This window comes from Protopterus annectens, chromosome 12.part0 (assembly GCF_019279795.1).
Source record: "Protopterus annectens isolate FY-2018-M chromosome 12.part0, PAN1.0, whole genome shotgun sequence".
In the NCBI taxonomy this organism is placed as follows: domain Eukaryota; kingdom Metazoa; phylum Chordata; order Ceratodontiformes; family Protopteridae; genus Protopterus; species Protopterus annectens.
Window position 1 is genome coordinate 1,229,498,839 of NC_056746.1, and position 27,607 is coordinate 1,229,526,445.

At 39.6% G+C, this 27,607-nt stretch overlaps 1 protein-coding gene across 1 annotated transcript in view; it reads right to left on the reverse strand.

Annotated features, from left to right (window-relative positions):
• PTPRT (protein tyrosine phosphatase receptor type T) overlaps positions 1 to 27,607 on the reverse strand; it is a 3,212,182-nt gene that overhangs the window by 2,751,096 nt on the left and 433,479 nt on the right. The gene's annotated exons all lie outside the window — the stretch shown is intronic.

A 27,607-nucleotide genomic window follows, 5' to 3' on the forward strand; every position in this document is an offset into this window, starting at 1 on the left:
TTGAGGAAGATGTCATTAAAATATGACACACTCTCATCTAAGAGGAGAGTTTTAAGGATGGACCAATTGCATGTTTTGAGGTCTGCAAGAAAATGGTCTGGGACAAAATTCTTACTATTCCTAACTAGTCTGGTTAGGGGATGGTTTGAGGTCGGACATTTGTGTTTTATGATAAAGGTAATAAGGTGGTCACTAAGGTCGTTTGGAAGGGTCCCTGCAGTATAGTTGTTTGGAGTCTTATTAGTAAGAATCCAGTCAATGATGCTCTCCTTTTGTTGAGCATTTCCAATTCTAGTGGGAGATAGAATGTTTTGGGAGAAGCCATGTAAGTTGATGGGGAGAGGATTTGAGTGTTTGGAGTAGAGGGACCAGTCAATATTAACATCTCCTAGTATTATAGTTTCTTGGGGATAGGTGGCAACTAACCAACTGAGTATTTGTTCAAGGTTTTCAACATTTTTGCCTGGTGGTAAGTAAATTACTAAGAGATTAATACTTTTTTGGTTGTTTAGGCATAGCTTTAGGGAAATGAGTTCTAGGGTAGGAATTTTTGGGGGTTGGAGAGGGTGTATTGTAACGTTCAAGGAGTTCTTAAACATAACAGCTGTTCCCCCACCCTTTCTAGTGATTCGGTCAGCCCTGAGAATGTTATACCCAGGTGGGATGATTTCTTCATCCTTAGTGCTAGGTTTGAGCCATGTTTCTGATAGACACATGATGTCAGGGGAGTGGGTTGCAAGCATGGCATGTAAGTTGTGTACCTTATTATTGATACTTCTTAGATTCAGGTGAAGGATAAGGAGGGAGCCCACTGAGCTTCTAGCTGCTTTCAAGGTGTTTGGGCCTAGGTCAAAGTTAGGGCCTGGGTTGGGGTGGATATCACCATCCTTTGTGATGGATTTTTTCAAGTAGTCAAATATTTTTTGGAGCTTGATTAGTAATTTGAGAGTGTCCTTAGTTGAAGGTGCTTTAGGGTGGTGGAGGGTAGGATGGGTTCTTTTGGAAATCAGGGTGCTAACAGGGTAGTGGGAGGGAGGGATGAGATTGGAGGGGTTGTGAGAATGTAGAGAGGTATGACCCTTGGGGAGGTAGGCTCCTGCTAGGGCTAGAGTTTCATAACTTGTTAAGAGATAAGAGATAATAAGGAGTAATGATAAGAAGGGAAGGGTGGTGAAAGAGTTTCTATCCATGGTGAGAGGGGAGGTAGATGAGTGTATTATGTTAGTGGGAATTACCTTGGTAGAGTGGGTATATAAAAAAGCTGGGGGGGGAATAGTGGAGGGAAGAGGGATAGAGGAAGGTTGGTGGGCGGACCGAGGGAGAAGTCTTGGTAGTACAGACAGAACAAAGAAAATGGGAAGGAGAGGAGTCAGAGTGAGGGACAGTTGTGATTGGTTGGTGATGAGGGGGATGGGCTACACCACAAGGGTTTTTCCTGGGTCCTAAAGGTAACAGCTTACAAAGTCAGCTTGTTAGTTTTAATGTCTTTTTCTTGTTAGTTTTAATGCTTTTTTGGTTTATGCCGGAATTGTCAGTAGGATAAAAGATTACTTTTAGATCTGGTACTTTTTAATACCTGCAGCAGATGCTAGCCAGATAGCACACTTTAGGGTAGAATAGTGTGGAAAAATACTGAAGTCAACATATTTTGTATTCTGTATTTAAAGGGTTAAGCAGAAAAATGTTCACTGCGTGCAAACTGAAATGTTCTGGAAAATGTTGATCACTGAGGAATGCAGGAGTTAATCTTAAACTGCTGATAAAGTTAATGGTGCAAGAATAACTGTGGTACTGGCTGGTAAAAACAAGTAATCAAACTATCAATTTTAATGAAAGTCCTCTGTGCTACGTGTATGTACGTGCAGGAGGGTCTATATAAGGAGAACTTAAAGTACAAGTAGCGAGACTGCTGGCATATTACTATCATGTAGCAGATCTCCATGCATGTAAAATAAAGCTGTTTTACTTGCTTACAAGAACTTGGTGTGATTCTTCCAGAATATGTTAGAAGAGTAAAATCTTTCAACATAACTGGCTAACGGGGCGGCCTGCACGGCGAATCGAACAAAGAGAGGCTGAAAACCTGCAGGTGGAGAGAGATCAGGCTCTCCTCGAATGAAAGACCTCCAACTGAAACAGGTTGAAATTAGAGGCCAGTCACTCTTTCCAGATTCAATCCGTGAGGTGGCAGCGAAACAGGGCGGAGGAATCACAAAGGTAAGCAAAAGAAAAGCTATTTTTGTTGTTTCTGATTGGAATTTTTTGTCTAAATTTTAAGGGACTAGTCAAGGGAGAAATTTAATTTTCTCAAAGTATAAGGAGTATATGTGAATAGATTCCATATACAAGAGATCTCAGGAACAGGAATAGTTTCTCGTAAGAGAAATGGGAACAGGAACCAGTTGCCAAAGGCGACAAAACTGAAGATGAAAAGTGTATGTTTGATTTACACCCAAAGAATGTAAAGTATTTAGATAAATGGAAAAAAGATCATGGGTTTAGTGGATGTTTAAATAAGTCAGAATGTCAAAATCTAGTAAGATTACTGCAAACAGGCAGGAAATAAGACAAGGAAGCAAAAGAAGGTAGGGATTCCCCAGGCACAGAAATGGCTGGAGGAAGCAAATAAAAAACATAAGGAACAAAATTTGAAAAAGGGTGTGGTAATTCAAGTGAAAAAGATGTGTACTTTGTTCAAAAGGAAGATAATGAAACTTCCATAGTCAGTCGTAGTCACCAGAATCCTCGGCCCCTCCCATCCAGTATCCAGATCCTGCACAGGTTATTGAGGTGCCCCCGACCAGGACCCACCGCAATACCAGGCTTCGGTGAGTGTCCCCCACGTATTATATTACAGAGAGAGCCTGCCAACACTCTTGACTTACGAGCGGAAGTATTAGGAGAGAAGGGACTGGAAAATTAAGGAGAAGGTAGATCAGGAAGGAGAGGAATACCCACTGATAGAAGTGGCAAATCCTCAAGCAGGCAGAAGGCGAGGGTCCTACCATATTGGTCTACCGACCGTGGACCCGTGATGATATCAGCGGTAGAGGGATTCCCCATCCAAAAGTAGATATGCGTAAATTCTACTGGCGTAGGGGCATGAGAATGAGTTATAGATTAAACGCTGTAGAATTTGAACAAGTAATAAGGCAAATCCTAGGACCTGATTGGCACCTTATTTGAAATTGGGACCCCTGCTACCAGAGGAAGGGGAGCCTTGCCGTTTAACTCGAAGTGTGTAGAACCAGAATAAAGACTCTCCTAGATAAAATAGAAGAACATTGGAAGCCCAAAGCAGATTGGACTTGCATTAATCAATGCGTTCAATCAGATGACAAAACCATAGACAATTATCTACATCGTCTCACACAATGTTTTGATGCTCATAGTGGGTTGATTAAGGCAGAAAATCAGGCAAATGACTCGCCCTATGAACAGCAACTGAAAAATGCATTCCTAAAGGGCTGCAAGACAGCCATTGGTAACTTTATACAAAAGCATATGATTACACACAGGACAGCGCGTCTACAGCCCCTTATGGATTATGCTAGACATGCTGAGAAATACCTGAAGGAAAAAAAAGATAAAAAAGCCCAGACTTTTACAGTTAGTGAAGATGGAACTTTAATGTTAGTTCAAGGTTCCAAATCGGAAGAGTGGCAGGGGAAGAGGACGAGGACGGGAGGCATAAGTCATTCTGAGGATTTCGAGGGTAGGCAAAAGAGGGGGAGTGTTTTAAGTGCGGTAAGAAAGGACATTTCGCCAGAGATTGCAGAGGACCGGAGAAACCAATGGTTGCTTCGGTGGTACCGCATGACTATATGATGGTCAAAAAGACGTAGATGGAGGGTATGAGGAAGAAGAAGAAAGTGAGAATGGGGAAGTAGGTACAAGTAAAGGCGATGGGTGGGGACAGGAAATGGCAGAAAATGAGAAATATCAAATGGTAAATCTAACAGCACTAGCATCAACTATGCAATTGGAATCCCAACCAGTGATCACATTGCAAGTTGAGGGCGAGACATAGAATTTCTTTGTGACTCAGGGGCTTCTCGAGCGTTAGTCAGAAGTACTGCCATATCATCCGATGTTACCTCGGATGAATATGTGCTTGTAAAAGCAGCAAATGGTCGTATTTACAAAGAGCCATTGTCCAAACCTCTGTGGTTTACCGACCCAGAGACGAACCAAACCATACGGTTCGAGTAATAATTTCAGAAATCTGCCCAGTACATCTACTAGGAAGAGATTTAATGCAAGTGTTCGGTATAGCAGCAGTCCCAACCTCCACGGGATGGTGGCAAGGAGAATAGAACTGAATAGTGCAATGCTATTAGAGGGGCAGGGAGATCTACATTACTGGTATAGTAATGATTTGATAGAGACAGGCCCCAGAGTGTAGTGACGGCTCTTACAAATTTGGCATTAAGCAAATACGGCATAACAAATCCGAAGGTGTCAGATCCATTACATTGCACAATGTATTACAGAAGATGTGCGGACCTGATTTAGAATACGAAAAGAAATTTCTTAGTTTTAAAGTCACCAAACTAGTATTGCATAGCCTTTTTGGGACACACTAGGTAATTCTGCAGTCACATGTAGCCTTACAAGGGATATGCAGCTGCTGTATAAGAATGAATTAACCACACATATTTCAGTCACGGAGGGTGAAGGAATGTCATGGTACCTCGTGGGTAAGAAAATAACTGAATGGGTAGGATGGACACCAGAACATTTGGCAGGTAAGGGCATTCAGGTTCAAAAACTTAACTGGGTTACACAAGCCAGACCGACCGTGCACCTCAGGGAAGACAAACTGATACAATCCCCTGGGACATTATGACTATGTCTCCTTACCCCCATGGAAGAATCTCAATTGCAGATGATTCCAAACTCATTATGGTCGCAGGGTCAGCACGATATCGGACTGATTAGAACGGCAGGACAGGTAAAGATTACACCCAAGTCAGAATTTAGACCTCATAAACGGCAGTATCCCTTGAGCAGAAAGGCAGAGGAGGGCATTTTACTGGTAATCACAACACTTTTGAAAGCTGGAGTATTAATTCTGTGCACAGACTCACCGTGTAATACGCCCTTATTTCCAGTAAAAAAAACGGATGGGACATGGAGGATGGTACAAGACTTACAGGCAATAAATGCCGCGGTGGTACCTCGGGCCCCCATAGTCCCGGATCCGTCTATTCTGCTGAACGATATCCTTCCAACGGATAACTACTTTTCTGTAATTGATATCAGTAATGCCTTTTTCAGTATTCCCTTGCAGGAAGATAGTAGATTTTGGTTTGCATTTACGTTTATGGGCAAGCGTTATACCTATACCAGGTTACCGCAGGGATACTGCGAAAGTCCGACCATCTTCTCACAAGAGATGTCCACCAATTTGGCTCAGTTCCAACCAGCCCAAGGGTGCCACCTACTGCTGTACGTGGATGATATCCTCCTGGTCGACTACGGAAGAACTCTGTAAGTCCGAGACTATTCGACTACTACACTTTCTGGCACACGAAGGACATAAGGTAAATAAGTCTAAGTTACAATTTTGTAAATTAGAAGTACGTTACCTGGGTTATACTATCTCTGGGAAGGGCAGGCGATTAGATGACAGCAGAAAGAATGCTATTTTACAAGCCCCCATGCCAACTACAAAAAGAAATGATGTCCTTTTTAGGCATTACGAACTTCTGTCGAGTTGGATTCCCAACTACGAAGAAGTGCACCCGCTATCAGACTTAATTTTTGCAATACCGATGGCGGCAAAAGATTTGCTGCACTGGACAGACAAGGCAGTACAGGCATTTACTAGGATCAAGCAACTGATAGCTGAGTCAGCAACATTGGGGTTTCCAGATTACAGTAAGACCTTTATACAGACTGTAGATTGCAAGCAGGGATTTATGACATCTGTTTTAATGCAAATGTATGGAGATAAGTTAAGACCATTGGCATTTTACTCTAGCAAATTAGACTCAGTAGCACGAGCATTACCACACTGTGTGCAAGCAGTAATTGCAGCCGCTTTGGCGGTACAAGCGTCTGCCACGTTGGTATTGTTCCATGATCTTATGTTAAAAGTCCCGCACTCTTTAGCAGTCATCCTTCTGCAGGACAAGTTAACATTTCTGTCACCTAGCAGACATTTATCTTGTATGACTACGCTGTTATCGCAGCCACACATGATAATTGAGAGATGCACTACCTTAAATCCAGCGACATTGCTACCTGTTGCTGAAGACGGTATTCCGCATGTATGCTTAGATCTCATACATTCTAAAGTTCTACCAAGACCGGATCTTAAAGATCAACCCTTACTACATGCGGACTGGACACTGTTTGTAGATGGGTCAGCACGCAAAACAGAAACAGGCACCACGCAGGTAGGGTATGCAGTTACTACTGCAACTCAGATAATAGAGGCAAGACCACTCCCGGGAACTTATCCGCTCAAGCAGCGGAACTGATTGCTGTGACAAGGGCATGTCTCCTTTCAGAGGACAGGAATGTCACTATCTATACGGATAGTCAATATGCCTTCTCTACGGTGCATGTGTTTGCTCAGCAATGGAAAAATAGGGGATGGTTACAACCTCGGGAAAGACATTATGCACAAAGACCTAATCCTTGAATTACTACAAGCCGTCCAACGCCACGGGTTTGGCCATCTGTAAATGCGCTGCTCATACCCGTGCTAAGGACCCGGTATCACTTGGTAATGCCCTAGCAGACAAAGCAGCCAAAGAGGCAGCTATGTCCAGTACCTTTTCACTTGAAACCACACCTACAGAATTACAACCAACAGATAAATTTGATTTGCAAACCTTACAAGTCATGCAGGAACTTAGCACAGTACAGGAAAAACAATGCTGGACTAGGTATGGTGTTAGGCAGAACAAAGGAATCTATGTGGGACCGGATAATAAATATGTTTTGCCTACTAATCTTTTTAGATATGCAGCACTAGTTGTGCATGGCCCTTCCCATCTGGGCCCTGCAGCTATGGTTAGAATTATCCACCTTACCTTTTGGACCAAGGGTTTCATTGCATATGCAAAACGCTTTTGTCTATCCTGCATAGTATGTGCTAAATACCACGGGAGGGGTCAGAGTTGCTCCGCATCATTTCCAACCCCCTATCCTTTTCATACAATATGTATGGACTTCATCGAATTGACCCCGCACAACTAAAGAAGTTTGTGTTAGTAATAGTAGATGCATTTACTAAGTGGGTTGAGGCTTTTCCGTGACACATCCGGATGCTCAATCAGTGGCTAAAATTTTGGTCAATCACATCGTCCTGCACTTTGGACTTCCTACACGCATCTACTCTGACAACGGCACGCATTTTGTCAATCAGATCATACAGAAACTGTCTACAGTTTTCCAAATTGAATTGAAACACCATTGTGCCTACCACCCACAGTCAGCAGGGTTGGTGGAACGCCATAACGGCATTCTAAAAGGCAAGTTGAGAAAACTCATGGCCGAGACACATCAGTCTTGGATTACCTGTCTACCTTTAGCCCTCCTTTCCATGCGCACAACTCCCACCTCAAAAGGAGTCACCCCATTTGAGTTGTTGTATGGGAGACCTTATTATGTCCCGCAGTGGCAAAACTTGTTGCCTGCGGAACGTGAGGGGGGTGAGGAGATAGCTGAGTACATGAGGAAAATGCTGACCAATACTAACAGCTGTTTAACGAATGATTGTTTTTCAGGTTCAAGAGACGACAAGATCACGGAAATCAGACCAGGCGAGTGGGTCTGGATCAAAATAATAAAACGCTAGAATTGGGCCTCCCCAAATGGGAGGGCCCCTACCAGGTGCTAATCGCAACTCCAACAGCAGTTCGGATTAAAGAAAGGTCCTCATGGATCCACCTAACGCACTGCAAAATCATAAAACATTTTAAGTTAAATAAAGACTTGAGTTCCCCTGAGGAACAAACAGACAGCAGCAATCATGAAGGACAATAATGAGAATAAGAGAAAATGGTTCTATTGCAATGTTTTATTGTTTATAACTATTGTGATTGTAATATTTCTGTTTTGGACATTTCTGTCTTTTAATGAAGCTAGCCATTCAAAAAGAGACAAACACACCAGCTGGCATCCAAACTTTAATACATATCAAGCGATTAAATATGCATATGCATCCTCAATGAATGTCTCAAATTGTTGGGTATGTACTGCAATACCTACTGTACACAGTGGCTTAATGTTAGGGACAGCCCCTCTGGGAATAAATGATACTTGGAATAGTTTGTTGTTTGAAACCACAGAAGTACCACTGAGAGACAAGGTGGTGCTGCCTCTTCTGGGGCCAAAATGGAACAGTGTGTTTTCAAAAGATTGGGAAAGTTAAGGTGGGGCTGAGCCAATGTAATTTGACAATAGTTCATAATTGTACCCTAGAAGGGCAGTGTGAGACCAAGTTTGGAGCTATAAAAAGACATCAATGTAAATGATATTAGTTTTGTTGAAAAAATGCTGTATGTATATGGCCTGTTATTTAAGGGCTAAAGCCAAATGGGAGTTATGAATTTGCAACCAATATTACCATCAAAACAAATGATTGTTATTTTATTTGTGGTAGGAAAGCATATAAATGGTTACCATATGGCTGGTCAGGAAGTTGTTTTTGGGATATCTGATACCAGCTATCAGGCACGCAAATGCGTTGCCTCAAGGTAAAATACGAAATGCACGTTCTCTTAATAAACCTATTAATCCCGTTGGTAACATTGATGCGTCATGGATTTATCACCATGACTTGGGACACGTCAGCAGCAAAGGACTCTCACATATGGACCTAGGCGATGATGTAATTGCTTGGGCTGGTATTTTGCCAGCATATGGGACAGTAAAATCCATCTGGGAACTGAGAAAACTGTCAAAACTGTTAGAGACTCTGAGTAATGCGACATTTTCAGCGCTAGAATTGGTGACGGACGAATTAACGGCGATGAGAACAGTAGTGTTGCAGAACCGTATGGTGCTCGATTTCACCCTAGTGGCGAAAGGAGGTACTTGCGCTCTGATACACGAGGAGTGCTGCTCGTTCATTCCTGATAACGAGCACGCAATTCAGAGCCATCTTGAAATAATTCAACAAGTTTCTGAACTGACTAAACCTGGTCCAAACCCCTTGACTGACTTTTTCCAAAATCTGTTTGGAAACTGGGGTTCTGTGTTGATGAACATTTTAATTGCTGTATGTGTTGGTGCAATCATATTTTTGCTGCTTGGCTGCTGTTGCATACCATGTATCAAAATGATAATATCGAAGGTTATCTCTGCCAATGCTACAAAAGCATATTTCTCTGATTATGAGAAGGTATACAACTATCTGGGATTGTGTAAAATAAACAGTATACAAAATGTTGTAAGGGGGGAAATGTGGAAAAATACTGAAGTCAACATATTTTGTATTCTGTATTTAAAGGGTTAAGCAGAAAAATGTTCACTGCGTGCAAACTGAAATGTTCTGGAAAATGTTGATCACTGAGGAATGCAGGAGTTAATCTTAAACTGCTGATAAAGTTAATGGTGCAAGAATAACTGTGGTACTGGCTGGTAAAAACAAGTAATCAAACTATCAATTTTAATGAAAGTCCTCTGTGCTACGTGTATGTACGTGCAGGAGGGTCTATATAAGGAGAACTTAAAGTACAAGTAGCGAGACTGCTGGCATATTACTATCATGTAGCAGATCTCCATGCATGTAAAATAAAGCTGTTTTACTTGCTTACAAGAACTTGGTGTGATTCTTCCAGAATATGTTAGAAGAGTAAAATCTTTCGACAAATAGTCATTTACCCTGAGTCTCTTTATGAGATTTTGGACTAAATGCAATGGAATTGGAAGAAGGCTGGTCTGTGCATTCACACTGGGAGTCCAAGAAAGTCTGCGACGGGGGCTTAGGAACCACACGGTGAGCCTCTAGTATGGGGGGGGGGGTCTAAAGAGAGAAATAAGGGAGAGAGATAGAAGCTTTAGCGACAGTCTACAAAACTGTTTAGAAGCAGGCAGAGGTTAGTTACATTTCAAATGTGATAGCAGACTGAAAACATAATCTTGAGCAATACTACACTGTAACCAAGTATTTAGAGTGATTTTGTGAATAGTTGGAATACAGTATTCATAATATGCAGAAGAATACAATAATACCATAGTTTGTTAGTTAAACACTGTCGAAGTCTGAGGCGATGCTAAACGACGCCACTATGCATCAGGCCCATCAGTGTGAGCGTGCGCTACAAACAAAAACACTTGAGTATAGCAATATTCAAAATTGCAATGGCTGGTGTTGCCACAATTTAAATGTGATATACAATGCAGCACATATACTAGCCTAGTTTTCCAATTATTAAAATAACCTTACTAGGGTATGTTAATGTTCACAATTACAATTCAGGAGGTATACATTAACCTAGCGTTTCAGTTGTTTAATATGCGTTTCAGCATAAAAACGCTAACCTGGTACTTACTTCAGTTCAAAATAAGATGCAGCATAAAAACGCTAACCTAGTTCACACAGTAGTTCTGCTCACAGTTTAAAATATGATGCAATAAACAACGCTAGCTTAATTCTCACACTAGTTGAATTCACAGTTCAGAATATGATGCAGCAAATAAATGCTATCCTAGTTCATGCAGTAGTTCTGCTCACAGTAAAAATATGATGCAGCAAACAATGCTGACCTAGTTCTTACATTAGTTCAAATCAACATACCCTAAAGCTAGCAACGAGTAAGGGCCTGTACTACTTCATTGTGCAAAGTAAAATAAATGGCGAAAAACCTCTTGGGTGTAATGTAACCTCGGTGACGTCAGGGACTACACCACAAGGGTTTTTCCTGGGTCCTAAAGGTAACAGCTTATAAAGTCAGCTTGTTAGTTTTAATGTCTTTTTCTTGTTTTCCCCCCTTTACTTTACTCTTCCTACTATCTGCGCTATAGCCTTACTCAGTCCATAATATTAGTACCTAACAGAAACTGTATCTCTGTCAACAGTCTCTTTACTTCTTTTTTGTCTTTTCCTATACTCCAACTATATTTTATTCTATTATTCTACTAACCTGCTTACTAGACACTTTAGATGAACCTTTTTCATCTTTTCAGCCAATACCTACTTGTTGTCATCTAATTACTTTTTATATGATACTGAAACTTTTCTGCTCAGCCCCCTGTCTGAATTTAGATTGTCATCTAGTTAGTTTTGTATAAGAAAAATGTATATACATTTGTTTTTGCCTTATTATATTAGTTTTATTTGTATAGTTAGTTCATTTAGTGACTACAAACTCTGTAATGTCTTAGTCTGATAGTGGAGCTTTTCTCCTCGGGCCTCTGCTGAAAATGGACATGTATCCAGCCAGACTAGCCCGATTAACAAATGTAAAATAAATAATAAAATAAATAAATTGTTAGTTTTAATAAATATAAAATTAAAGCAGAATGTATTGAGGGCCAAGGAACAATCATGAAAACTAATCTGGAAGAACATATTTCTGGAAGAGTTCTCTGCATTGAGAATAGCAACAGGCTCAAACTTGCATTACAAATACATACCAGGTAAATATTTTTAGGAATCTTACCATAAAATATCCATTTAAATTGACTAGCTCTGTATTACAGGAGGCACACAAATATAAAGAGCTTGGGATTTCGATTACATTTGAATTTTCCTTTGTCAGTGAACAATCTACGGAAAAAGGTTCCTCATCATCTAAGATTCTTACTTAAATTTATTTCCTTAAGGGGTGAGCACAGTTTAATACTTCTTTATAAAACTTTATGCAATTTATATTCATCACATTCTTGAATTTAATGGTGCATTTTGCATATATGCTAGAACACAGTTACTTAAGACAGAAAATGTTCAAAGGAAATTCACCAAACAAGTACTTTCCCTGAGGCATCCGAGTTATCCTGACACATGCAAGAATTTAAAACCATTTTCCATTTACTACAGATATTCTGGGATGAAAAATTCTACTAGCTTACAGAGGTTATAATGATGACTTATTATAGGCAGATTCTGACTTGATTTTAACTCGATTCCTTTTACCAAACTATAGAGCTCATAGGTATGATAACAGACTTTTACATTAGTAAAAACAAACAAATATCTGAAACAAATGTATCACTCAAACAATAACCAGAGTCTAGAATATAATTCCTTGGGAGATTAGACTCCTTGACACTATGGATTTATTTAAACTAAGGCTGGATGACTTGAGTCGATGATGAGGTATACAACACAACTTTCAGTTTTCTTCAAAGGCTTTCAGATTTAAATGCTATCGATCCAAATTATGATAATTATAAGAACTTGAACAAATCATTCCAGAATATACAATCTATTTGGATTTGCAAAGTGGATAAGGAGGAGGAGGAGGCATGGCCCTTAATAAATAGGGACATTCAGAGCATTTGGAAGTAAATGGTATTCTTAGTCACACTGCAAACTGGAAAAGACAGCTAAAATCCAACTTGAAGTGAACTTGTACTGAAGACTGCCAGCTAAACTGTTGAACTGCACACCGTAGAGAGCCTGTTGAATGAGTGATAAACACAAACAAGCGATCTTCATTAACTTCATTAACATGGCGTGTGCTTCTTCCAAGTGAGAGAGAAATTTGCAAGTACAGAAATAAAATAGTAAGTCGACCCTCCTCGCGAAGATGAAAAATGACATGAAAGTGGCAGTAGCATTTTTAAGATGTGATAAAAAGATACACAAGTGATGTGGAAATAGTTCAACCATTATTATAAGTCCTCAGTATGATTGATAGAAAACTTTTTGCAAAGTTATGCCAAGAAATGCTGATAGAGCAATGCATACCCACATATATGCAGAGGAAGACCTATTATTTCTCATTAAATACTTAAATCAATGTTCAGAGCATTGAAGCTAAGATCGCCAATGATCGGTCATATTGATTAGACTTGAAAAAATGCAATCTCCTAATTTTGTCCAACTTCATGGAGCTTGTGCAGTCCTGGAGTCAATATACATGTATTTTAGGAATGCATGGTTACCTCCATGTCAGGGGGATGTGGGTGGTCTGCAAACAAATGTTTGCTCTCTTTTATTACATTGAGAGTGTAGCTGTTTTGATTAGTGACTTTTAAGGATTGAAATGTTTACAATTAGAATAACCACATGTTGATTAAATGTGCTACAATCATTCATAGCTGTCCCACAAGCAAAGTATTTTGCAAAATATACTTGTAAGAAGAATTTAAGCAGCCAAACAAACTTGTGATCAACCAAGCAACTCACACAAAGCGGATACTATGCATGATATATGATCTTGTTTACTTTGTTTTGATAATGCTGTTACAGCCAGTTTTTCTGAAATGGTAAATTGCATAGCTACTTCTGTTTACAAATATGACAACTTAATCACGCATCAGTCAAACAATGCAATCAACAACAGTGCAGTGCCATCACAGATATTGCACTTGTCACAAGTTTGACTCTGCATTCAAAATAGTTTCAAAATGAATGTTTTCTTTTACTCCAGGATATCTATCATATCAGATAAATTAATGTTTCCCCTATTGCAAGCATATATTCTACTGTTTAACTGAATGGTCTACATAAGAGACTGATTACAAAAATATATGTAGTGTATGGAATGCCATGCTTAAATAACAAAATCAGAAACAAGATAGGTTTGTTAGGTATATTTTTGATATCAGAAAGAGCATAACAAGATTTTATTAAGCACTTCTAAGCATTGTGTTAAAATATAGCAGTGGTCAGAGCGAGCCATCACAGATGAGTGGTGAAGTTAAAGCAGCTTTAAAAGCTATTAGACAATACACTATATGAAACTTAAGTATGTATAGTGACTAACTGCTTTTAAAGATCCACAAAATAGCAAGGCCACCCAAAACCAACAACTGCACTAATCTAAGTTCATTAAGACATAAATCACAGTAAGCACTTTCGTCTGGTATTACCGGACTTCATCAGACAATTAAAAAATTAAGTGGTCCATTTAAACAGAAAAAAGTTATATGGTAGGTTAAAAGATTTAGAGATACATTGTAACATATTGTCTGATGAAGTCTGGTAATACCGGACAAAAGTGGTTACTGTGATTTATGTCTTAATCAATGTGGATTATTGCAGTTATTGGTTTTGGGTGGCCTTGCTATTTCATGGACTTGTTTTTGTCTTAGGTTGGCTTGTTGTAGCTTTTAAAGATGTTAGAACAGGTGCAACAGGTTTGGATAAAGCACTGGTTTAGTTGCCAGTTCCATTTGAGGGAGGAGGTGCACTTCTCTTGTTCAACCTGCTCATTGTGTGGCTCTAAGTGTTTTATAGCATTTAAACCTGTAAAACATTTTTTTGCTCATTTACTTTCATTTTTCTGTAACTAGTACTTTGTAGAGAACACTCCATGCACGATGTCGAGGTCTCTCTAATCATGATTCTTGCTTTGTGTTCCTGATATGGATACCAAGATTCATTTCTAAAGTTCTGCTTTGTACTTATATAAAGGTGAAATTCTTGACACCCATGTTTCAAACATCTGAATCAAGACACCCATTCTGCCTATCTGGATTTACTTGAGTCTATCAAGATACATCTGAACACCATGGTTTTGGGTGACTAACTACACATCCATTGACTGGGTAAAGTACTTGTGCACAAACTCACTTGCCCAAAGGTTCCTCGACTTTGTTAACTCCAGTGCACTGGGCCAGCTGCTTGACACCCCCCACAAGGGGTGCCAACATCATAGATCTGCTGCTCACCAATATGGGGGACCACTGTAGCATCCCCACTGTGAGGTCCTTCTTGGTGACCACAAATCGGTCTCATCTGAAGTAACTTTAATGCCTACCTCCCCTCCCAGCAGCAACTAAACTAAAAAAACTTCTCCAAAGCAAATTATAACCTCTTACTGGATGGTATAAATAGCTTCACTGCACCTCCTCCCTCAAATGGAACTGGTAACTACACCAATGCTTTATACAAACACCTGTATAACTGCACTGACTCAGCTGTACCTGACAGGAGCAAAACAAGCTCCTCATGGAAGACCATACCTGCCTGGTGGACAACTGCCATTAATAGGTTTTATAGTAAGAGGAATAAACTGCTGTCTAAGATTAAGAGAGAGCTAGCCCTCCTAAACTGGAAACACTCCCTCCTCAACTTAGACAAGTAAATAAGACTTCTTGCAAAGTCCTCCAAAGCAAACTACAAGTCCAGATTAGCTTCCTCAACAAAGGACAACTACAAGGCATTCTACAGTTACATCTGTAACCTAAAAGGAAAGGCCCAGATTTGTGAATAAATGGTAGGTAATGATACCACACATACTGAGTCTGTGGACATAGCTAACCTGTTGGCTGACAGGTTCTGTGAAAACTTCACTCCCCTGTCCCCAACACACATACTCCATAACATCCCTACCACCTGTCCCCTTCCTTGCATCTCTAAACAGCAGGTCATAAATTCCCTCCCTAAGGCCAAAAATACAGCATCTATGGGATGTGATAATATTCCAGGCTATGTCCTATGTGGGTGCCAGCATGAATTAGCAACACCATGAGGTATTCTTTTAAATCATAGTCTAAGCACCAGCTTTGTACCAGCTGAATGCAAATCAGCCACTATTATTCCTTTGCACGAAGGTGGTGCTTCCACTAGTCCTGGAAACTATAGACCTATTAGCCTAACAAGCCCTATCTGCAAGGCCATGGAGTGAATCATCATGAACCTTAACAACAAAGATATAGGTAATCTCCAAGCACTTGACCCTACTCAGTTTGAATTTGTCAAAGGGAGATCATGCCTGTTAAACCTGGTGGATTTCTTCGAGACAGTCACCAAGGCCCTAGACAAGGGGAAAATGTATGCATACAACCTACTTGGACTTAACCAAGGCATTTGACATTATCCCCCACTCAGGCATCATTGACAAATCATTTCTTGTATATTATGTTAAAAAAATGTGTTGGCATGCAGATTGCAAGACTACATATATCAATTAATCTGAGAACTACCAGGTTAAAACTCAACAAAATTATGAAGAGAAGTTCACATACCTCTCATTTGTACAGATTTTTGCAGAATGGGAAGATTTTTGCCTCATATTTTTTGGTCCATTTTTCATAAAATTGTGTTTTTTTTTTTTTTTGGAAAATTAATGGTAAATCATTAAAGATTGACGAAAGAAAATAATGACAGACATTTGAGTTTCAGACCTCATAGCATTTAGAGAATTCATGTTAATACAAAACCTGTTATTCTATGAACTTTCCAAGCTTGTAAGAACAATATTTAAAAATTGTCCCTATTTTTGGGCCTTTGTCCCACTTTTATTTATGGCTTTGTCCAGATTTCTTGCTCAGATGTTGAGAGGTATGCTTCATGGTCCTAATTGCCACTACAGGCAACATAAAAAGGATATAAGTTACATAAAAGCATACTTCCTTTAGACTTGTTAGTGTTACACCTGTTTTACTGTAATTATCAAAACTCTGATATTGCTATATAATATAAAAAGAAATGTTCACACAGAGTTATTTGATGTAAGGGCACCTATATTACAGAATACCATTGAACTTTTCTTTTTTATTCAGATCCAAGGAATGATTAAGGTGAAGTGAAGAGAAATAAATGAGAGTAACATTAAGACAGGAACAAATAAAATACAGGCTAAAACTTTTTCTGAACAATGCGATTATATATATGTAGATAATAGACAGATAGGTAGATAGACACAACATGGTGAATGGAGAACAGAGAAACATTTCTCAGGAGGAAAAGTATCATGCATATAAAACATATCTAAGGATTAGATACATAATGGGTTTGCACTAAATGTTATATCTTATAAGACAATTCAATACAGAACAAAATCAGGACAACAACGTATTCAACAAAACAGGAACTCTTAACTACTGTACTACATTTAGGACAGCTGCACACTCCATGGCCAACAAAAAGGTAATAAGAACTGCCCAGCAAGAATTATTAGTTCATTTTCTGTTAAATGACTCATGAATGCAAATTACTTTATAATTAAACAACCTAGACAAACACCTGGTTAATCTGAATATAAAAGATGATGGAAACATGACTGCAAAATGCACTGGAGAAATATATCACTAGATTACCGCTATTAAGAGATAGTCTTGCCTTCCAACACCGAGTCATTTCAGCTGCTTATAAAGTTAGTATTTCATGCTGACTTCTTGGGTAACCTAAAGAAAGGTTAAGTATGTGTAGAACACTACAACTAAATTTATACAGTGTTTTTTTTTTAATGATGCTCATCAAATTGCATTTTTCATTTGGAACGTGGGCCACAATTATTAGGTGATGTAAGAATATCTTTTTTCAGAATTAAGATTGCTTATTATGTATTTTTACATATATAATTCTCAGCAACGCATTATTTCAAGGACTGTTTAATGGGAAACTTTACCAAATCATAGACTAATTACTTCTGGTAGAAGAGGTACTGCCGTTAGAGGAATAGAATACACTATAGACAATAGTAAGATTGTAACTTGGCAACCAGGTATAAAATCTCTTATGTTGATAGTGTACTGGACTCGCTTTCTCCAAAAATTAGATTCTGACAATGTGTGTGCGTGTGTGTGTGCGTGTTCATTGTGTGTGCCTGTGTGTGTGTGCCTGTGTGTGTGTGCGTGTGTGTGTGTGTGTGTGTGTGTGTGTGTGTGTGTGTGTGTGTGTGTGTGTGTGTGTGTGTGTGTGTGTGTGTGTGTTGTGTGCATGTGCGTGCGTGGGTGTGTGTGTATGCGTGCGTGGGTGTGTGCGCGTGTGTGTGTTCCTAATAACAGTGTGTACCATGCCAAGCACATCATATTTTCTTATTATGCCCCACTGGACATATTCATTGTACTGGGTGTAGTATAAGCATGAGTACAAGTTCCCACTATGCACTGTATCCCTATGGAACACTGATGGCAACAAGGGGCACACTAGACATTGTACTGGAGTGTGAGCCAGCACCTTTGGCATGATACATTCCTACAGAACATCAGTTTAAAATACAATGCACTAATTGTGTTATGCAGCTGGGCAGCTATGTCCACTGTGTAGTTGTTCCTAACGAAATTTGGTATTATGAATAAATCGTTCCACTTTGACTTTGGATATTAATGTTAAAGCAACAGAGTTAGACTTCAAGGAGGAAAATCTACAGTAAATAGGTCTACAGTATTTGGATTCACTTTAGAAGCTCGAAATACTGAACTATTGAAATTCAGTATTTCGAGCCCATAAAGTGGGATCCTGAGAAGAGCGAAAGCTCAGAAGCATGAAATTCAAAACTCGAATACTGGAGGTTTCGAATTTCACACTTCTGAGGTTTCGCTGTGATTATGGATTCAGGTAAGTGTGTGTGTGTGTGTGTGTGTGTGTGTGTGTGTGCGTGTTAAGGGTTTTGGGTAGGGGCTGTGGTGTGTCAGTGTGTTTTGTTGCTGTGATGTGTGGGTGCGAGGAGAATGTAGCTTGTGTGGTGGTGTTTTGTGTGTGTTTGTATGAAGTACAACCTCGGAGTGAGAATATTTAAGTAGGAGGGAGTGTGGGGGGCTTGACCCCCACATGGGTGGTGCTGGGGGGCTTGCCCACTCTGCTTTTATGTAGTAGAGAGCTTGTGTTTGTGTGTGGTGCAGAAGGAGAGTGAGTGTGTGTGTGTGTGTGTGTGTGTGTGTGTGTGTGTGTGTGTGTGTAGTAGAAGCGGGAAATTCAAAATCTCCGGTGTGCGAGATTTTGAATTTTGCCGTTGAGTTTTCGTGGTTTTAAATTTTCGACTTTATAGCTTCGAAATACTGAATTTCTACATTTCAGTATTTCAAGGATATAAAGTGAATCCACAATATTTAGATTTTCAAAGAAGAAGTACCCCAAAAGAAAACTAATTGCTTGTTGTTATGCATGTAAAATGATTCATCAGTATACTTACAATAAGGAAGTTCAAGATTCGAGTGTTAATGAATCTCTTCAGAGTAGTTTCAAGAAAAGAACTCTTTAAAAGATTAGCTGAAAGTTCGCTGGACTGTACCTCAATTACCTAGCACAAGCAGAAACTCTGAGAGTCCAGAGTTCTAGAATGTTTGTAAACAGGATCTTGCAATTAAGTTACTGAAGGAGTTTACAATGCATCCATGATATGATGTGGGAAATGCCATGCAGATGGGTAACTCTACCTTAATGGGTATTAAGAGAAGAGTGACACTGCACATTTAGTCATGTTTAAAGATGGCTTACTGAATGCGATAACTAGCTGAAGCTAGAAATGTTAAGGAAAGTTAATGAATCATGCCTAGGACTAGTCAAATGTAAGGAAAATCTTCAGATATTCTATTGACCAGGTATGCCAGCTCTGATCGAAAATACAGTATTTCAGTATGATGTATGCAACCTGTATTGAAAAAAAAAAATAAAAGAGGATGCCTTCACCACTAGCAGCTGCCTGGAGAGACCATCATGCAAAACTAGTACACATCTTTTAATCCAAGTATTTAGTGTGCATTGACTATTATTTGAAGTACTCAAAAATATTCAAGTGAGTGCTACTGCATGCAAAGGTGTCACTACATTAAAATGTGTTTGCAAGGGTTGAGATACCTGATGTTGTTATGTCAGACAGTGGTACTCAATTTCTTTCATTCTTTCTTTCTGTCTTTTTTTCTAAATATTACTTCACTTCTAAGACATGCTTAAAAAATTATATAATGGAAAGGATTGTTCAAACCACAGAAAACAAATAAAACACAAGTAGTAATTTGGACAGCTAATATTACTTTATTGAACCCTCATCATATTCCACTATAAGATAATTTAATTTATCCACCACAATTGCTTAGGAGTTGTTTAATTTTATAAAGTCTAAGTTATCAGCTTCTGACTCGAAAGAACGTGGCTCAAATTCCAGGCAGACTGAAATAAAGTCAGTTTATATAGAAATGTGATTATGGCACACAAATCAGATATCTAAAACTTCTACGGGAAGAAGATTATGAAACTCAATGGCTCTTCGTGGAACTATTCTCCGATTCAAGAGTCACTGAAAGAAAATCAGTTTAGACAGAAGTTAAGTTAGGATAGACAAATGAGAGCGCTAAAAATTCTACAGAGAGGAGGTACAGCCGAACTTCAAGTGTGTTCAGAGCAAATGACAGTTTTGTTTAACAGCTCTTAGCCATGGTCTTTAATGGTTAATACATTAATAAAAATCGTTTTCCTTCTTTATTGTTGTTTGTGTCTTCTCTTTATTTACTTATTTTCCGAGGGGTATCAATACACAATTTGACTCCAATATGTTTATGTTGATTTTGATCAAGCTTTTACTGTTACTTTTACTGTATTTATAGTGTTATGCACTAAATGAGAGCCTGATTGTTTTTGTTGTACCTCAGTGCTGATTGGATGACTGAATAGTTAATTTGGATGCAATGAGTATTCAATTCATGAACAGTGACATTTATTTTATTCTGCAGAAGTTCTGTACATAATGAGACAAAAGGGTTAAACAGTCTGCTGGTTCAGGTTTTTCTGCAGAAAGTGTTTCTTTTATTGGCTGTAGTCTACACTGCATTGCTTCGAAATGCCTAGCTTTACCTTGGTTAGAAGTAACAGGGCACATTTACTGAAACTAAATACCATTTCCTACATAAAAAGTGCTAACAGAAGTCACAGTTATTGATAATAATGCTTCTGAATAGGCTGTTCTTAAAAATTTACCTTCAACTACTTGTACAGGTTTAGCAAATTTGAAATGATTTTCTTAAACTAGAAAAACTACTGCATTAAGAAGACGGATTAAAATTACCAGTATGCTAGAGAAATGATGTCAAGTTTTTAGCAACTGACAAATATGTTACTGTTGAAAGACTGAGAATCAGTGTTTTATTTTTTTAATAAAGAGGTTTATTTCTGTAAAAAAAACATATAGATATATATATATAGATATATATATATATATATATATAGATATATATAAAACATTCAGTGTGTGCATTTAATCAGTGATCAGGGAGATTTAGAAGCAGTCTTTTCTGCCTTGACACCTTCTTTTTCATCCCCTGTTTGCATTTAAGCAGGAGGCACAGGCAAGAGACAGATTCAGGTCCCAAGGAAGAAAGATAGGCCAATCAGGCCAAGACGTCAGAGTGCGAGTTGATGAAGAGGTAAAAGGTAAAAGGTGGAACAGGAAGAGTTGTGTAGACCAACTGCTTCAGTCATCAACTGTTGTGCACAGTATCCTCCAGCGGATAACACAGATCACAGACAGCATGTTGTGTTTGTGAAGGGTGTCCTCCAGCTAGGAGAAAACAGATTACAGACAGTGCACTGTGTCAAGGCTAACTACCTGACAGCATAATCACTGACTCTAGGTAATTTGGACACCTTGATTAATGTTGCCAAAAATAGGCATGGGTATTATCTGGTGATAAGTGGGTTGAGGACCTGGCCTACTCCAATCTATGCCAAGGATTTATTCTAATGGTGGGAAGGCTATATGTACTTCTTTTGGACAGTTTGTGCAAACCATAAACCCCAGCACTCCTGGGTGAATAAACTACTGGCTGGGGTCTAGTAACCCAGCTTGGATTACCTAAAATAGCGCTCCTGAACAAAAGCTGGATATAAAACCAAGCAACCTTCCAAAAATGAACTAAGGATTGCTACACTCACCGCAGATTGGCTTACAAGATGCAGCTTGGATGTATATGACAGGATGATATGAAAGAGGCAGGACATCCTCTTTATCCAGGAGACAAGATGGAAGGGCAGCAGAGAAAAGCTACTTGGCTTCAGATCCCAGTGTCAACAACTCACGGGGAAGAAACATTAGAAGCGGTGTGGGAATTATGGCGAGGGAAAGGCTTCAGAAGGCAGTGAGAGATGTTTTCAAAACTGGCGACAGTCCAACTCATGTGTAGGGACAGAGTAAGTATTCATAATCTCAGAATATACCCCACAGTAGAGTCATGCTAGCAAAGAAAAGAGTGCATTCAGGTAGCAGTTGCAGGATCTACTTGATAAAACTGGACAACATGACTTGGTATTGATAATGGGGGACCTAAATTTAAATACTGTGACAGACAGGACATGATATCAGGTCTACATGAATGGGATAACAGGAATAAAGTAGGAGAAATCCATTCTACATACTCCAGCAGGAGAGAGAGTCACAAGATCATATACAAGAGTGGCCAACATGCCACACAGGTGGTGTTCCTGCTGGTAAGGAAAGGGCATTGGGATAGAATCAGTGACTGAAAAGTCATCCCAATTGAAACAGTCAGCCCACACCATAATCCACAGATTGCTAAAATCAGCCTCAAGCACTGGTAATAGAAGGCTCCAAGGTAAACAGAGTCTAGACTGCAAATCTGGAAGATGAATAGAAAGAAAGCACAAGAGCTCAAGGACATACTCAAGGCTCTAAAACCTCAGGAAGAGGAGGAAACAAGTGGAGCTGAAGAAGAATAGTAGTGCTAACCTCAGGAAGAGGAGGAAACAAGTGGAGCTGAAGAAGAATAGTAGTGCTTCAAAACAGTATGTGTTAGCCAGGTATGGAAATAAAGCACACAAGGAAAGGTGTTGGAATGCAGATGTCCAGGAAGTCATTGGAAGGAAGAAGTGGACAAAAACATGGGAGGTAGAAAAGACAGCCCAGGCTAGGAAAGGACAATGGTTGGCTAACAAAGAAGCTAAGACAGCAGTCCCAATAGCAAAGAACAAGGCATCAGAGATACATTGGCAACATGTGGCAGACTGCACAAAGAAATGTTATCAGGTTACAAGAAAAAGACAGAAAGATAAAGAAAGTCATCAGACACTCTTCATAAGGGAAGACAGTAACAATCTACTCACCCATCTACAGGACATAAAAGGCCCATGGAAGGAGTAGCTGAAGCAGGTTCTGCATGAAGAAAACCCCACAAGAAGCTGTACTTCCCCAAACATATTCTATATTGAAAGAAGATCCCACTCTAGAAGTAAGAACAGCATTAAGGAAAAATAAGTCAGAGAAAACTCTAGTGAGGTCATGACAGATGTGATAAAAATGGCAGGTGAGTTAGGGATGAAATGGCACCTGAGGGTATCTGTAGCAGTATGCTGAGAGAGGTGTATCCCATATGACAGGAGAAGAAGCACTCTAGTACCAGTGTACAAGAACAAAAGGGAAACTCACAACTGGGGGCAGTATAGTGGTATCAAACTCCTGTCACAATGGATGAAAGTGCCAGAGAAGGCATTTCATAAATGAATACACAGATTAGTAGAAAATAAGATGGGAGAAAAGCAGTTCAAATTCAGATTGGGATGCATCACACAGTGAGACAGGAAGTTTAGAAGAAGCTAGAACTGAACAAAACATCTAACTGGGCATTCCTAGGTTTGGAGAAAGCATATGGCAAGGTCCAAAGAGAATAGATTTGGCTAGTCCTGCAATGATTCGCGGTCCTAGAAACACTCGTAGAATAAATGCAGGCTGTGTACAAGGACTAAGTGACACAAGTGCAGTGTTCAGACTCAGAGGGATTTCCATTGGGGGTGGGTGTGCTCCAGGGATCAAGTCTAAACCCACAGCTGCTCATACTAGTGATGGACTATATTAGCAAACAGGTTAAAGGGGATAGATCAACAAAGCTGCTGCATGCAAAAGATATGGCATTACAGTCAGAGTTTGAACAAGATCTTCAGCAAGTGATGGGGGAATGAAATGCAAAACTGAAGGCATGCCAGGATATGCTAAGTACAGGTAAGACAGTTGTAATGACACCAAATGGGGGAAATAAGAAGAAGTTGAGAATTGAGATAGAAGGGGGGATAGTGGAACAAGTTAACATATTCAAATATATGGGTGGCAGATGAAAAGGAACATCTGAATGAAGGTTTCAAAGCTAGAATGAGAGGGGCTTCAGCCAACTGGGACAGAATGCCAGCAGTAGAGTATGACAGAACAATGTCAAATAAGCAGAAATAGCAGTGGTGTGACCAGTACTGCTGTGTAGGATAAAAGTATGGACAGTGATGACAAAGCATTTCAGGAAGCTGCAGGTGATGGAGATGAAGTGCCTGAAACAGGTGGTAGGATGCACATTGTGAGACAAGAAATAAGTACATTAGAGCAGAAGTTAAAGTAGCTCCAGAAGGTCAATGAGAAGAGGTTACTATTGTATCAGGCACATGTGCAGGAAAGCAGAAAACTATCTGCTGAAGAAGATTTGGGAGAAATACAAGAAGTAGGCAAGTGAAATGAGGGCATCAAGCAAAGAGATGGATGGAGTGTATGAGAGGAGACCTACAACAGACAGGCATGACTGCTGAAGAAGGTAGGAGAATGGCAATGAAACGTGACATGGTGACAGTTGATACCAGTCTACAATCCCATGTAGAAAAGGGGAAAATGGGGGTTGATAATGATATTGACAACAGATCACATGCACCTCTTTCTACTAGTTTTGGTAAAACGAGCAACATCTGGCACTAAACTGGCTTTTCCACTGCAACAAGCCTGGCTAACTTTCATCACAAATGTGAATAATTTATTAATCAAACTACTGCTTAATTTTCCCCGGACTGTTACCAGGGGTAACTCTAACCTATTGAACTTGTTTATTCATGTTTGCTCATGTATTATTTATCAATACCATATCTGTAATATGTCTTCATTGTTTTTATTGTATCTGTTTACCTTGCAGCTTTTCTCCCCGGGCCTCCGCTGAAAATGGACATGAATCCAGTCGGACTATCCTGGTCAACAAATGCAAAATAAAATAAATAAATAAAATAAATAAATTGTTTTTCATCCCAAACAAAGTATTACTGACAGCTGTGCTAGTCGAGGCCTAGTGAAAGAGTATCTGGCAAGGCCTTCAGATATACAGTAAATTATATCACAGTGATTGGTTTATGGGTGGATTTTGTTACTCTTATACTTCATCCTTTCTGGCTACCCTATGACCTTATCCATTTTCATGTCTACCAGCCTTCCCTACAACCACCGGGCTATCTCTGTTCAAAGGTTGGGCTGGGACCCTAGGGCATCATGGGTGATCATGCCATTGACTGATTTCACTGGGGAGTCTTTTCATTTATAACTTATACCTTGGTATCTCTCCTCCCTTGCAGTTTTCTGTAACATCTGAGGGCTACTCCCCCTTATGGAATACATTTCCATGCAGGGAAGGCCTAGATGAATTTTGCCAAACTGGGATGGGTACACCCATCGCTTTAACCTCAGACACCCAAGCCACTAATTGGACATGGGTTGCTTGGGCACTAGTTAGAGTTTCTTCCCTCTTTACCACAGTGCTGGCATGAGTGGATTGTTGATTGTTAGGAGAAATACATGTGGTTAAGTGAACAATTTGTGATTAAAGAAAGAAACACAACTGTATAAATCATACTACCATATGGAATAAGTTGATTGCTAGATTTTACCATGGTTGTGGTTTGGTAGTAATTTGTGGCAAAGGCTCTGTTTGCTGGAGTATTACCTATGGGATACACAATAGTAAAAAAAAAAACAGAATAGAAAATAATGTGCAACTATACAGGTAGTTTTCTTTTTTTTTTTTTTGCAGTTTTTGGAAAATGTGAAAAACCTGCTTTTAAAGAAGTTACTTACAAAGCAATTAAAAATGGATGATAAAATAAAAGGGAAAAATACATTTGGCCAGCAGGATTGTTTGATTCAAATGTTTTTTTTTTTGTGGGTTAAATTGCTGAATGTCATCTCTAAAATATTTTGCAATGCATACTGGTACTGCAGACTTTTCGTATTCACCTTTATAGTTTAAATATAAGAAACACATTCTTTTTGCTATTTACTTTTTGTCACACTACCTTTTTTAATGTATAAAGACACATCCTGGAATTCATTAAAGGGCCTGCAGCTCATGCTATAAAGGCCCTGCTCCAACAATGCAACATTTTGCAATTCAGAGACAGCACAATGAGGAAAGACCTCATTGTGTGCTAATTTGCATTTCTGTGACTCACAGTTACTACTTTGATATGCAGATCGTCGTTCATCTGCTTTTTGCAGTAGTAAAACTGTCATGTAGGCAATGACATTCCACCCCGGAGTCACTCTGCTACTTACACACAAGTACACACACACACACACACACACACACACACACACACACACACACACACACACACACAAGTACACGCACACACCACAGTCCCTGTACCCCTAATCACCATAAAAGTTTAAGTGCCATTATGGAACAGCTGTTGTTGCCCTGGTAAATAGTGCTCCCACACTGATCCCTATAGTGATGTCTGCACTGTTATGACATTCAGCTGTTGACTTACCCTGGCTTCTAGTGCTTTCCAGTGCTTTCCCCCACCCCAAATCTCTGTACCATGGTTGTGGTAGGCATTTGAACATGGTCTTTTGGCTGTAGTCACTTCTGTAATGTGGTAGGTATCTTCCTGGAGGGAGTTCTGAGAAGAAGATGATTACCACATCAATGGTAGTCCACTGAACACAGAAGGCATTATAAGAGATCTGGGAACACAGGTTGACAGCAACCTCTCTTTTGACCACCACATTGCCAGTGTGGTCAGAAAGTCCTTCTATGTGGCACATCTCATTATTAAGGGTTTTGCATCCAGGAAGAAAGAAGTCGTCTCTCTCTACTCTTCCCTCATTAGGCCAGTCATTGAGTACAATGCCCCATTTGGCATGTACCTCACTAGACACCTGCAACAACTGGAGATGCCGCAAAAGTACCTCACAAAGAGGATCCTAGGCCCTAAACACTTGTCCTATATGGACAGACTCAACTATTCTATGTCTCATATTACCTACTAAGAGGTGATCTCTGCTTGACTTACAAAGCCATATCTGACCCAGTTCTGTTAGAAATGCTACAGCTAAAGAAATCCCATTCCCTCCACACCACACGCTCCAGAGACCTCTACCTCATTACCACAATCAACAGAGCATGCTGGAGGGACAGGTTCATATCCCAGAGACTGCCCATGCTATGTAATAGACTTTCCATACATGTGAAACAGAGCACCTCACTGGCCCTCTTCAAGAGAAATCTTGATGAGTGGATAGCAAATAGAAAAATCACCCCAGGGATCACTTCAGTGGCTCTACTCGACAGAGGCACTGAGAACTAAGGTCGGGTGGCACGATGCCAGGGTAATCCTATGGGCTAGGCTTGTAAAGGCTCCAGGGCCATTAGCCTAGTACACACCTATGAGAGCACATGACTTATTAGCATACACCTCTCCTGCTGACTGCCTCATCAGCATTCAGGACAGTCACAGATGTATACATATCATGGTACCTTCATGAATTCCCCTCGTTTGAAACCTATGGATTCAGAACAAAATTAAATGCCCATTGTTAATCCAAGTAAATATTCCCTCTAAAACACACATTATATTTCTACTGGCAATATCAATACAGAATGTGCTATTCAAAATGTTATGTTAAATTTAAAATAATGCATGCCAGTACTGCCGTTCAGTCTTCAAACTGTCAGACCTTTTCGAAAACTGAAGCACTTTAAACTGAGACAAAAAAAAAATCCC